Genomic DNA, 13885 nt, shown 5'->3' with positions numbered 1-13885 from the left:
ATTCTGGCAACACTGTAATATATATGGATGGCAACATTAAATATTCTTCAGGTTCATATTTTCTGTTGTAGAATAACATTATCTATGATTGTGATAAGTTGCATTTTCATGATCTCCTTTCACTTATGAAAAACAAGCAAAAGAAAAATGGTAAAGTTTGTATTATTTTTAGTATGTCAGGCTCTTAATTGTACGTAAAATTCACAACAGCGGAAACCAAAGTTGCAGTTGAAGGAGAAAAATAACAAAAAGACAAAAAAGTGAATTTTTTTAATATGAAAAAATCTGTCTCCTCTCCTCTAATTTTAAAAAATCTCTAGACATAGAATTTAGATAACCACTGTGAAAATCACCGTTACACGTTAACATATTTAACAGATTGACACCATTTACAAGCTCGGCCAAAACAATCGCTTTCGCTATCTATTCTAAAATAAATAAATAAATAAATAAAAATTCACTTGCGTTCAAGAGATAACTGCGGAGTAACGGATGGACGTACTAACAAAACGATCATGGAAATTCCATTGTGTGATCGAAATAAAACTTATATAGAAATTTCTACCACTTGAGTCAAATATGAATCATCAATCATTCGCAAGAGCAAGAACATTTTTATTATTATTATTTCACTTCTATTTTTTGTGGAATCAATTGAATTGTCTCCGACAATAATGACAGTTAATCAAAGAAGAAGGTCCAACGAAATTTCGTTAGCGAAAGAGCAACAAAAGTAGTAGCATGAAACATAGAAGAAAAACGGAATTAAAAAGAGAAGTAAAATTGAAGAAAAAGAGAGAATAATTTTAAAGAAGGCGATACTCAATTGAAAGTACTTGTAGATAATAATAATAATAATAATAATAATAATAATAAAAATAATAATAATAATAATAATAATAATAATAATAATAATAATAATAATAATAATAATAATAATAATAATAATAATAATAATAATAATAATAATAATAATAGAAATGTCTCACTCGTAATAGTCAACTAGAATTGTTCTTTTTTTCTGCAGAGAGTTACAATCAGAGGCTGATTGGGAGTACAAGAGCCCACCTGGAGAATGATATTTAAGGGCCTTAATGAATACCGAGTTGGTCTCTAGAGGAATGAAACAGTTGGAGTCTTGGATGACTAAACCCCCGCCCCCACGAAATGTAAAGTTGAGTATCCGTTTTTACTTTTCCTTAGCTACTTCTTTTTGTTTTTTCTTTGGAGGAGGGGGGGGGGCGATTTTTCCAGTAGCTCGGAGGTATCCACGCGGATTAATCCGGCACTGGCCGTGGATAACGTCTTCTCCTTGTTATTTCTATTGAGGTAAATTGCTTTGCTGCTGACATCCCACAAAGTCAAAAGAAGAATCATATATATAGAATAAAAAGGGAATTAAAATGATAAGTAAAATTGAAGAAAAAGAGATAATAATTTTAAAGAAGGCAGTACACAATTGAAAAGAACTTGCTGATAATTATTATATTTTTTTTTAAGTCTTAGGGTCTCTCTTACCAGAGAACTCATAGTAAAAAGGTTTAATAATAATAATAATAATATATCTTTATTAGCATAGCCGGCTCGTCCATATAGACAACCTAGGGCAGATTGACCACCAAAAAATTGGATGTTCAATGAAATCTCAGTTAGTACAACATGTACGAAGTGCAAGTGCCAAAATACCGTACTTTTCTGGAGAAGTACTGCGGGTGTCGAATTCCTAACGAATCGACTCTTCGAAAGTTTATCTCGAAGTTTGTTATAGGGAAGCTATGGATACAATTAGTGCAGAAAGAGGTAGTTCATATATTTGGATTTCTGTGGACGAAACAACTGACGTTTTGGGACATTATGTAACAAATTTAGTGATTGAAAAGTTAAGTGAAGATGCTCCATATAAATCCTATCTTATTGCGAGTAAATTGCTGGAACGCACGAATCATTCCACGATTGCTCGCTTTGTAAGTGATGGTCTTAAAGTGTTGTGGCCGAGAGTTCATAAAGGAAAAGCCCTTGTTCTCTATACAGACAGTGCAGCGTACATGTTAAAAGCGGCTAGAGCACTTACAGTTTTTTACCCTCAGTTAATTCATTTCACCTGTATGGCCCATGCTCTTCAACGTGTTGCTGAAGAGGTGAGAGACAACTTTTGCGAAGTAAATCAACTAGTTTCTTCCACGAAAAAAAATGTTTGTTAAGGCGCCACAACGTGTTCAAGTTTACAGAGATCAACTGCCAGACGTACCACTTCCTCCGGAGCCTGTGCTAACGCGATGGGGTACTTGGATACAGGCAGTGGCGTAGGGAAGGGGGGCGGAGGGGCCGGGCCCCCCCAAAGAGGTCCGACAATGTACTTTCGTACTTTGATGTTTGTAGTTTTATATATATTTTTATGTTTATATATTTTTTTGTTTGCAATTTTTCTATATATACCTATAAGAGCACTTGCCCCCCCCAAACACACATCCTGGCTACGCTACTGGATACAGGCAGTACATTTCTACAATGAACATTTTCAAAAAATTAAGCCTGTTGTTCATTCATTTCCATCGGAGTCTGCTGTGTCAGTTGGCATCGCTTAGAAACTGTTTAATGACTCAAAAGTAGCGTGTGATATCGCATACATAGACAGCAATTTTGGTTGGCTACCTACAAGCTTTAAAAAGCTAGAGACAGTTGGGCGGCCTCTTCCAGAACCCATGGAAATCATAGAGGATGCAAAGAGACTGTTGCAAGGTGTGTGTAGAGATGTAGGAGAAAAAGTTCGAAAGAAACTAAATGCAGTGCTGGAAAGAAACCCGGGTTACGACAGCCTATTGGCAGTGTGTGAGATTCTCAGTAGTGAAACAAGAACCCCCGCTGAAGATATTTCCCCCAACTACATCCCCCTGTTGAAATACGCTCCTGTTACCTCATGTGATGTGGAGAGATCATTCCCTGCATACAAGAATATTTTATCCGATCGCCGACAAAATTTTACTTTTGATCATTTGGAAATGTACCTTGTAACCCATTGTGCAACAACACGCAGTTGAACTGCAGGCACATCTTTTGTAAGTACTTTATTTCTAATTAGAAATGTTCATTAGTGGAAATATTTTTCAATCTTAGTTCAGCTGGTATTGTTTAAAAGATATAAGACTGCTTTTCCTTGCATGAAATAAATATATATAAAACAATACATTTCGTCTTAAGTTGCTTTTAGTATTTACATTTTTGTATTGCGTATACTAATTCATTTCAAGATTGGGCCATGGTGACGGATGCGCATTTAATGTAAAAGGTTCTAGATTTGAAACGGGACCACTCCACACCACATGAGATTTCTAACGTACAAATGCCGTATGCATTGCTTTTCTCTGGGCTTTCCTGTTTCTCTCTAGCCGATTCACATCTTTCTTCATTCGCGTCTGATTTTTATTACCTGAATCAGTCACGTCAGTGACGTATGGATGTCTCAGCCAATGAAGCATTTCACTTCATTGGGAGACTTGCATTAAGCAGGATAAAATGTAGTAGTTTTTCCTTTTTATTTTCATAATTCGTCTAAACATTGCATATTCATACACGTGTTAATATTAAGTTTTCATAAATATGTAACATGTAATATTACATATTCTTATATAATATTACATATTTCTTACATTTTAAGCGATTTTTGTTACATATTTAGGGGGTTGATATTACATAAAAATCCGGACTCTAATAATAAGCAGTCATTTTTTCCAACGCAGTATGGCATTTTAGTCAGTGTTACATTATAAGAAAATGTTCATGTATCTAAGTAAAGCGATTCAGAACGTGCAATGTTGCATTTATAAACTGAACAAAGCACGTCAAATTTCGCAGAAAGTAACTGTCCACATGAAAAAATATAGCAGGGCTGGTATTATTAATCTATAGTTCTAAACATTTACGATGATTGGGGAACATCAGAATATTGAATAATAATAATAATAATAATAATAATAATAATAATAATAATAATAATAATAATAATAATAATAATAATAATAATAATAATAATAATAATAATAGTAGTAGTAGTACGGAAAATTGAAGAAATATATTTGTTTTACATATTAAAAATTTCGGACCTAAAGTAACGCGTTACTTTCAAAGTGGGGTGATCGTTACTATTGTAGAACAAGTAACGCGTTAGTAGCACGTTATATTTTAAGGAAAAGTAAAGTAACTTGTAGCCCGTTACATATTTACAAGTAACTTACCCGACACTGACAGTGACACATATATTCCGAACAATGAGGCATATATTACTATAGTGATACATAGTTCAGTGAACGTACATGCTCCTAACAGTGACACAATACCCCTAAGAATGATATATATACTCCAAACACTGACGTGCATGCTCCTAATAATGATATATATACTCCAAACACTGAAGTGTGTGCTCCTAACAGTCACAGAATACTTAGCAGTAATGCGCATTTCTAACAGTGACAATACTCCAAACAGTGACTCTCACGTAATCTTAAGAGTGACGCACATGCTCCGAATAATGAGGCACATTTTTCTATAGTAGCGCACACTTCAGTGACATACATGCTCCTCTCAGTAACAGAATACTACTAAGAGTGACACACATACTCCAAACACTGATGTGTATGCTCCTAAAAGTCTCATAATACTCCTAATAGTGACAAAATACTTCTAACAGTGACAAAATTCTTCTTAGAGTGACACACATATTTTAAACAGCAATGTGCATGCTCCTAACAGTGACACAGTACTCCAAACAGTGACTCCACGTAATTCTAATAGTGATTGCTCCTGACAGTGACGTAGGCCTATATGTACTAGTAAATATTTCTCCAATCGTTACGTTGAGAAAGGGAATTGTCGAATATTCGAGATTGAGAGAGAGGGTGTTTATCAGAGGGAATTGAAAAATCTTAAAATGATATGCTATATTGTAAACTTGAAAGTTGGGAGATTTTGACTCCAACATTCCCTTTTGAGTATGTTTTTATATTGTTCATATGAGTAGGTTCTCTCTTTGAGCAACTTCACAAACAAGATATTAAATATAGTATAATATTTAGCACAAGAAATTGGCCAGTTGCTGGAAGAAAATCATAGAAGACTATAACGCTCATAGAATACGCTATCACGTTCGTATAAGCGTATATCGCAAACATAAATAATTCACTAAATTTAATTTTATAGGATAATAATGTACTAGAACTGAGAGATTTTCATTTTACAGCCAGTTCGCTCGCAGCAGATGTGGACGTTTTTCATCGAAGCGGGATGTCTGTATTACTTCTGAATGCCGCCAGGTGGCGTTGAGGCACACGGCATGGCTCTCGCTAATTAAATAAGATTACGACTTCCAAGAACAAATGAATATCGAGTCTTTGAAGAGCACTTTAAGTTCCTTGTCCGAGATTCCTAAGAGACAAATTAAGTCTTATTCAACTCAAAAAGGTCAAAATAAACGTTAAAAAAAGAAGTAAGAGCAAAATAACTGTATGAAAGTAAGCTCGTACTAGGAAATAAAGGAACTCAGTTTTATAAACCTGTAGAAATTCTCGTAATTATCAAAGAACGAAACAAATCTCTTTTTTTTTTTCTGGTAGAAATTACTTAGTTTAAATTAGTTGTTTATTGTTCCGTCGTTACTCTTTAAATTTCTGCAAAACAGATTTGTCAACTCTGGTTTGGAATACGTAGTTATATAATGTATTACCAATACTTTTCAGTGAGAAAAATTATCTTGCATTGCGAGTCCATACATTAAACGCAGTACTTCTTTCAGAAAAAATGCACACGGTTTTAGTATGAGTTATTATCATATTATAGATATGGTTGCCAACTGGCCAGTTTTTCACCGGCCTGGCCGGAAATGTTGCTGTAATTTTGATTCAAGCCGATGACCGGTAAAAATTTCTTACCATCCCCTTTATGACCGTTTTTTTTTTTTTTTTTTTTTTTTCAAATTTGCATCTAGTTCGAACTATAGATTTTAAAAGTAACTTTCACCACCCGGAAGTCAGTACATATTTTAGCTCATTGCCTTAACTACTGCGCAACGAAACGTTATATATTATAAGTATTGTATTATAAGATAGAGTAATGTTTCAGCTACAGCACAAGACACTGATTCATTTGGTTGTGTCTCCTGATATCGAAAAATGTAACAAATAAAAGAAAATATTTTATTCGTTTTAAAATGAGCACACAAGATGACACTTGCTGTAAGTTCTTACAAGAAGTGCTCAGTTTTACGAAATGTTTATTTGTGTGTGTAAAGTATTTTAAAGTAACGATCTTATTACGAAATAGATATAATGTTTGACCGTTTTTCGTGTTGTGTTTCATATTTTATTTAAATATTAATTTACAATTAAGGAAATAGATTTTTGAGACGAAACTTGTGCAGGACGCCATAATGCGTTGTTGCCAAATTTGTACGTTTACTGTAGTAGTCACAATAAGGAAATTCCTGGATTATAGCGCTGCAGTTCGAGAAGTACAATTGCGGTAAGGGTCGAAAACTAATTTTTCTAGTAAGTATCCAAGCAGAATTCCATGATTACTTCCTTGATTATCTGGCAGCAGTAAACACTCGACACTATCTGGAAACGCCACATTATATACGCAGCGTTTAGCATAGCACTGGAAACACCTAGTGATCCACCTTAATGCTTTGAATTTATACTCATACGATATACTTAGATTTTATGATCATTTTCACTTTTTATGACTACCATGGGCGAAAAAGACCGATATTTTACCCACTTCCTTTCTAATTGTGCTTTTTATATTAATTTGAAGATACTGAATTCGGGGCCGGTAGCCAGCCCCAAAATGTAGGGGAGCGGTAGAAGTTAGGGGGGCCAAATCCAACTATATTATAGTTCATCACCATATTATAGTTCATTTGAAAACCTACCGTAAACATTTTAAGGGGACAGTAAAATTTTAGAGGGGATCGTCCCCTAGACCACCCTGGATACGGGCCTGCTGAATTTAATGAAAGTATTTTTAATTACAACCGTCTAAGGGATCATGACAAATATTACCTAAAAATGAACTACTGCTCGTACCAATGGTAAAAGTTTCATATTTGAATGACTTTCTAAGTACCGTTTATCATAACTTGAGGCTGATTAATCCAGTGGACCTAAAAGTATTACAACATTTTGAACAAAAAATCAGCGACAACCCCCCCTCAATTTTTTAACGATTTTTTGAGATTTTCAACACGCAAAAGGAAGCATCGATTTTTTTTAAAAAAAAAATCACATTTACACCTACATAGTATCCAAGAACTTTCACATTATTTGAACGCCCCCCATCAGAATTTTAAAATATTAAATTTTGAGCGTGTATGAGCGATAATTCAGTAAGGGGTGAGGGTAGGAGACAAACATATAAACTTTTCTTTGGAGACAAACATATAAACCTAGCATTTTAATATATAGATAAAAAGTGAAGAAAAACCATATTAGTTCTTTAATCGTTTGAGTTTTTGATTATTTTATTAATAATAACAAACAAAACATAACTTTCTACAAACTGTTACAACAGAAACGTAGAAATACAATGTGTCAATCAGAATATTATATAACTGAAGGATTGTAGGACAGTGTAAAGTTACACGAGTAATGACATAGCAGACATTTTGGGGTTGTCTGGGAATTGTTTCGGAGATCCTGATTTTCTAATCGTCTGTTTCAGCGTTCTTCATTGGCTATTCCATTCTCAATAAGAGAATTTGGTTGGCATTACTCGTACAGTTTCCATTTACTCTGGAGCAGAATGGTGTTAAGACACATTTTTATCATTTGATGTATGTCATACTTACGCCACTTTCTTGTACAGTATAAAATGTGTGCTTTACATTGAAGGCTGTGATGTTCTCCTATAATAGTTCTCATTGGCTTCTAGACCTTTATCCTACAACTTATTGAGAACATTGCGGTAAATCCAAGTCTAGTGGTTAGCACACACGCTTGTGGTGCACAAGTTTCCATATTCGAGAGGCTTCAACTTGAACGCTTTACGGTGGTTCGGATTCCATCTCAAATTGTAGACCCACGTCTTATATAGCCTCAACGCTGAAAATGTTGGTTGGATTAGAGCAGTGGTTCTCAAAGCGGGGTACGCGGAACCCTGAGGGTCCGTGGGACATAGACAGGGGGTTTGCGACGCCTAAAAATTGAAATGTGTTATAATAAAATGATACTCATAGCTGTTATGCAAGAAGTATTCTTTTCAGTTACTAAAAAAAAAAACCATTAGAAATTATAACTACGTTTGTAAATTTAAATGTTTTCCTACTTTACTAAATTTCTGCCCTGTGATTATGAAGAGTTGTCTAAAAAAGGCAGTGCAACATTTGATGCCTTTCCCTACCAATTACTTATGTGAACAGATCTTTTTTTCTCTTTGCAGTATTAAAGTTTGAAAGCTAAATCTTTGTAATGTGGAATCGGACCTAAGATTAATGGTGACAAAACTTATTCCGGATTTCAGTGCAATTATGGAAAAACAGAATTTCATTCCTCATATTAGTGATCCCACATTTGAGAACATTGTTTATCAAGTGAATTTCCTTTATATATAATAGGGACTATATATACAATATATACTATAGACTATAGACTATAGACTATATATAATATATATAGTCTTGAAAGTTCTTGTATTTTCAATTGAAATTTCGTTCAGTAGGAAATAATCATGTATCTTTAGAATAAATTACTTATTGAAATATTTTTCTTGATCTTTTTCTTGTCCGTGGTAATTCTAATCAGTATAGTTTTAATACCATGTGATATTTCAGATAGCTTTGCAAAGAGGTCTCAGAATGAACAGGGGTTCTGCGGGTCATTTTCCGAATGCACAAGGGGTCCGCGTTATCGGAAAGTTTGAGAACTACTGGATTAGAGTACATTGTTCTTTTCAGAATTGTGGCTATATGAGACGTGCGCCTACAGTTTAAAGTGGATTTCGACCTACTGTAATGCGTTCAAATGCTTTCAAGGCGTTCTAACCGGAAATCGAATAAGGAACCCTTGGACCAAAAGCGTTTGTGCTAGTCAATAAACCAGCTGGAAAAACTCAATGCTGAAAAAGGTATGCTAAAGTCCAATCAACCACTCATTATCAACGAAACGCTCTGTCTTAAGTACAGCAAAATTTGAAAGACGATTAGGTTGCCAACTTTTGATGGAGTACGTATACTCTTAAGAGGCCTCATTCCTGCGAAATTAAAATACCGCTAATTTTACAGTAATTATGTGATATCTTCAAATAGATAAAAGATAATCGAAATGTGGAGCAAGAGCGCCCTAGACAATATCATTTTACATGAAATACCGTTATCACGACTCACTTATCTGCTTTTGATGTCGAGCCATTTTGAAAATCAGCATTTCTCTTCGCGTTTCTAAACGACTGAAAACGGAAAGCCACTAGGTGACTTGTGATAACGGTACCTAACGTAAAATAATATTGTCTAGGGCGCTCTTGTTCCACATTTCAATTATCTTTTATCTATTTGAAAATATCACATAATTACTGTAAAATTAGCGATATTTTAATTTCGCAGGGATGAGGCCTCTTAAGATTGTAACATCATCGATCGTTAAAAATTTGAACAACCTGGAAGCGATTACTTCACATAAAATTGAGCGATTTGAAGATCGAATTTAATAGCTTTAGTTACTTTTGAAGCATTTATGAAACTTATTTATTCCAGTTTTGATTAAGTCGATGTATGTAATTTTTACAGCCTACCATCAATAACACATCGTATTTAAAGCGAAAAAGCAAATACAATTTGGCAATATAATTATGGCATACACAAAATATACTTGAAAGATAAGTTTTACCAGCTTCTCTGGTGCTGGTAATGTCTCATAATGCCTATATATTTTTTACTGGTTCTGGATGCATTATTTAATTGGAAGATGAAGCAGTGCTAGCTGCGTTCTTTGGAAATGTGCTTTTGTTTACCTTCAGCAGTTTTGATAAGTTCAGTTGATTCCATTGCCTTCAACCAAGTACGTAGCTAGGATTTCGTAATAGGGGGGGGTCCGTGACCATAGGGTTATTACTAGAGACCGGATGTTAGGCAAAATGTCTATTCTTTAATATTAAAGATAAGATCAAAGATATGATGATAAGTTTGTACGTGAGGTTATAGTTTCGATTTAAGCCAATTTTATTCTGCCTATTTTGCCTATTTCGTCCCACACCATCTAAATAATTGCATTAGTGCCTAATGTTGCCTATTCTATGCATTTTCTTCAAAATAAGCCTTCATTGGGAACACATATAAATTATATAATATAAATAACATGCATACACACACCGACAACGTTTAGGAAGTGACTTCTGACACCAAGATAAGACAAAAAGTATACACCAACCTGGGTGCACAAATGCTTCCTTTCGGAGTTATAGGCTGCCGAAAAGATGAAAAAATGAATCCAAATATCCAAGTTTCAGAATCCTGCGGTGCTTCCGCAACAGTTTTTATAGAGGTAGTTGGTGAGTACTTCAAATTATATGCCTGTAGCCAAACTCCCTCTATAAAAATTGTTGCGTATTTTAGGATTTTGAAACGTGGATTTTTGGATAGCGCAGATATTACTTCTTAAGTGAAGTCTTGACCCGACTACGGTAGATCCCATAGTTTGGGAGCTATGCACCTTCATTTTTTTCATGTTTTCGGCAGCCTATAACTTCGAAAGGAAGCATTTGTGAATCCAGGTTGGTCTATACTTTTTTTTTTTTTTTATCTTGGTGTCAGGAATTACCTCCCAAATGGTTGTCGGTGTTGTTTTGAAACACTGTATATACAGTAAAAGAAGATATTAACAAACAGGTATGTATTTATATTCTTTGAACATTATGTATGACTTGAATCTTTTTTAATTGTATTGAATATTTATCTTCATTATTTCGAGTTATAGTTTAGTGCCAATTTTACTGCCTATTTTTTAAATTTTAAGTGCCTATTTGCCTGCCTATTTTCCAGGTTTTTAATGCCTAAACATCCGGTCTTTAGTTATTACACCAGGGACTCAATCATTCTAACTATTTTACTGGAAACATATATTGGTTCGTTTAGCCAGGATTTCGTAATGGGGGGAGGGGACATGACATGAAATACTCTGGTTACACACCAGGGGCTCGATCAATCTAAACTAGTTTACTGGCAACATACCCATATTGGTTTGTTAGGACAATAAAGTGAGGATATGTTAATAAGTATTTTAATAACGAACTATGAAGAATCTCGAGTAAAAGAACATAACCAGAAGTATTGAACAAGATATAATCTTCCGAGTTTCTTAAGTTCTTCTGAGAGTCTATCTGATCGAACCGGTTATCGATAGTCATTTGTAGTCCATAGGATTAGCATGGAGCTAGACGGAATTCGGAATGCTCCGTTACAATAATATCCATTTCAACTTGATTCCCCCCCCCCCAAGTTTCCTCCATACAAAGCTCCTCATAAGAAAGAGTAACCAAACGCATGCTGTAGCTTTATATTTTTAACGCTGATTCTTCTTTTTCTCGTTTCTTTTTGTTTCACCCTTCCTTAATTTTTTTATATTTCTGGTTCCGAAGGGGGGGGCAGACCCACCCCTTGGCTACGTGCCTGCTTCAACTCTTCAGTAAATTCCGTGTACGACACGTTGATATCGAAGCAAATTATAAGCTTCGCTTTAACCATGTTCATCGACAAACGATTCCTTTCGTTACTCCAAAATAATCTGAATAGAACAGAGAATAGGATTAGTGAGAGGAAAAAATACCAGATATTTAAGATTCGGCTTTGAGGTCGTACCGGACACCGGACAGAGGAGGTCAAAAACCGAACTGACCGGTAAAATACCTGACGGTTGGCAGCCCTAAAGACGACAAAAGTTATTTTTTGATCTGCTAACCTTGAAAACATATTAATGAGGAACCGAGGGAAAGTAAAATACGCACATTTACTGCGAAAGAAGTATGGAAGATGAACAATAACAAGAAAATTCAAAGATTTTATTCTCATTCCTAAGAGGAGCTGCCATTTCAATCTTCCAATCTCGAGAAAGTTACTATGGTTACCTGTTAAGCTGAGACAATTTGATTCTGCTTTGATAGGTATAGACTGGAACTTTTCCCAAGAGACTGTATCAATTCGTCTAACAGAATAACGGAGAAATATCAAGGGTTGTGGGACTGCTTCCACGGTAGTAGCACACATACACAGAATCTTTCATTGCATAGTTTCCCGTTTGGTTTGTTCGCTAGCATTACTTCTTGTCAATGATAGCCTAATGCAACATAACAGTTTTAAGTTGTAACAAAGTAGATTCGAAATAGAAGAGAACAATTTAGGTCAAACAACACAAACTGTTGTAATAACTTAAGAGTCTTCATCCCGACGAAATTAAAATACCGCTAATTTTACAGTAATTATGTGATATCTTCAAATAGATAAAAGATAATCGAAATGTGGAACAAGAGCGCCCTAGACAATATTATTTTACATAAGAAACCGTTATCACGACTCACTTATCTGCTTTCGATATCGAGCCATTTTGAAAATCGGCATTTATTTTCGCGTTTCTAAACGGCTGAAAACGGAAAGCCACTAGGTGACTTGTGATAACGGTATCTCGTGCAAAATAATATTGTCTAGTGCAAACAACATTACTGCCATAAAACATCCTGTAAATTTAAACTGGATTTTTTTTTTTCGAACACTCTCCTGAATTGTCCTTTGCTCGTTTTGTCTAAGCCTTAATTGCAAGTTTTTCCTCAGTTGAAAGCTGGTCAATGTTTTTTATAAGTTATTTACAGAAGTCACGGTATACAATTCATTCAGAATTTATATGTTATTTACAGAATTAAAGCACACGCAATAAAATTAAATCCAATAAATAAAAACCAAAACAGTGATACAAAAGAGGTACTGGTATATGAATTCCGAATGTCACATATTCATACATCAACACACACACACACACACATGTGCGTAAAAGAAAAAACTACATTCCAAATCATCCGTCTTGGTTGTTTACGCAATGCACGATGAACACAATATACTTCCACATGAGGCGAAACAATGCTTATCAATGTCATATGTTCTGGAAAGGAAACCTCGAAACCCGCCAGATGTAGGATCAGCATGTATACCTAACAGAAGGTAAAAATCGAAGAACATCAAAACAAACAGCACTGCCAGTTCTACACCCAGAAATGTGCGTTGGGAGGGGTTCGAAACGTCTATGCAATATATACCTTTCTTATTCTGCATCCGAAAAGACGATAAGTAATAACTGCCACCTATATTCTTAGCAAAAAAAATGCTTTAACAAGTTTTTAAGAAAAGAGAGAGTACATGATGAGGTGTAAAATAAAATATTTAGCCTACATCAATCGTTTCTAGGGATGGTACCGAGACCGAGACTAGTCTCGGTCTCATCTCGGTATCGTCTCGAATTATCGAGACGAGACCGAGACCGAGACGGCCTTTTATATACCGAGACGAGACCGAGACCGAGACGGCCTTTTATCTACCGAGACGAGACCGAGACCGAGACGGGCCTCTATAAATCGAGACGAGACCGAGACGAGACTTAGGTCAGTCTCGAAAGTCTCGGTCTCGTCTCGAATATTGATATAGAAAACTATTAAAATTGACCTTTACTCAAAATTTCTTTCGTTGTTGTATTAGGTAATATGGGAACGGTTGACTAATGTTCAGTGGCGTATTTAGGGGATGGCTATCGGACTGAAGCCTCTCCCGAAATAGATTTGTAATCATTTTTTCGCATTGCACGTACAACACAAATATTTCTTACTTGTTCTCAAGCCTCTCCCGAAACAAAATCCACTGCTGATG

At 35.2% G+C, this 13885-nt stretch overlaps 1 protein-coding gene across 1 annotated transcript in view; it reads right to left on the bottom strand.

Moving 5' to 3' along the window:
- Positions 1-13885, bottom strand: part of DAT (Sodium-dependent dopamine transporter) — a 188216-nt gene that overhangs the window by 68920 nt on the left and 105411 nt on the right. The window lies entirely within an intron of this gene.

This window comes from Thermobia domestica, chromosome 9 (assembly GCF_964235325.1).
Source record: "Thermobia domestica chromosome 9, izTheDome1.hap1.1, whole genome shotgun sequence".
Classification (NCBI taxonomy): Eukaryota; Metazoa; Arthropoda; class Insecta; order Zygentoma; family Lepismatidae; genus Thermobia; species Thermobia domestica.
Note: the sequence above shows the minus strand (reverse complement) of the source record. Positions and strands in the feature narration are given on the sequence as shown.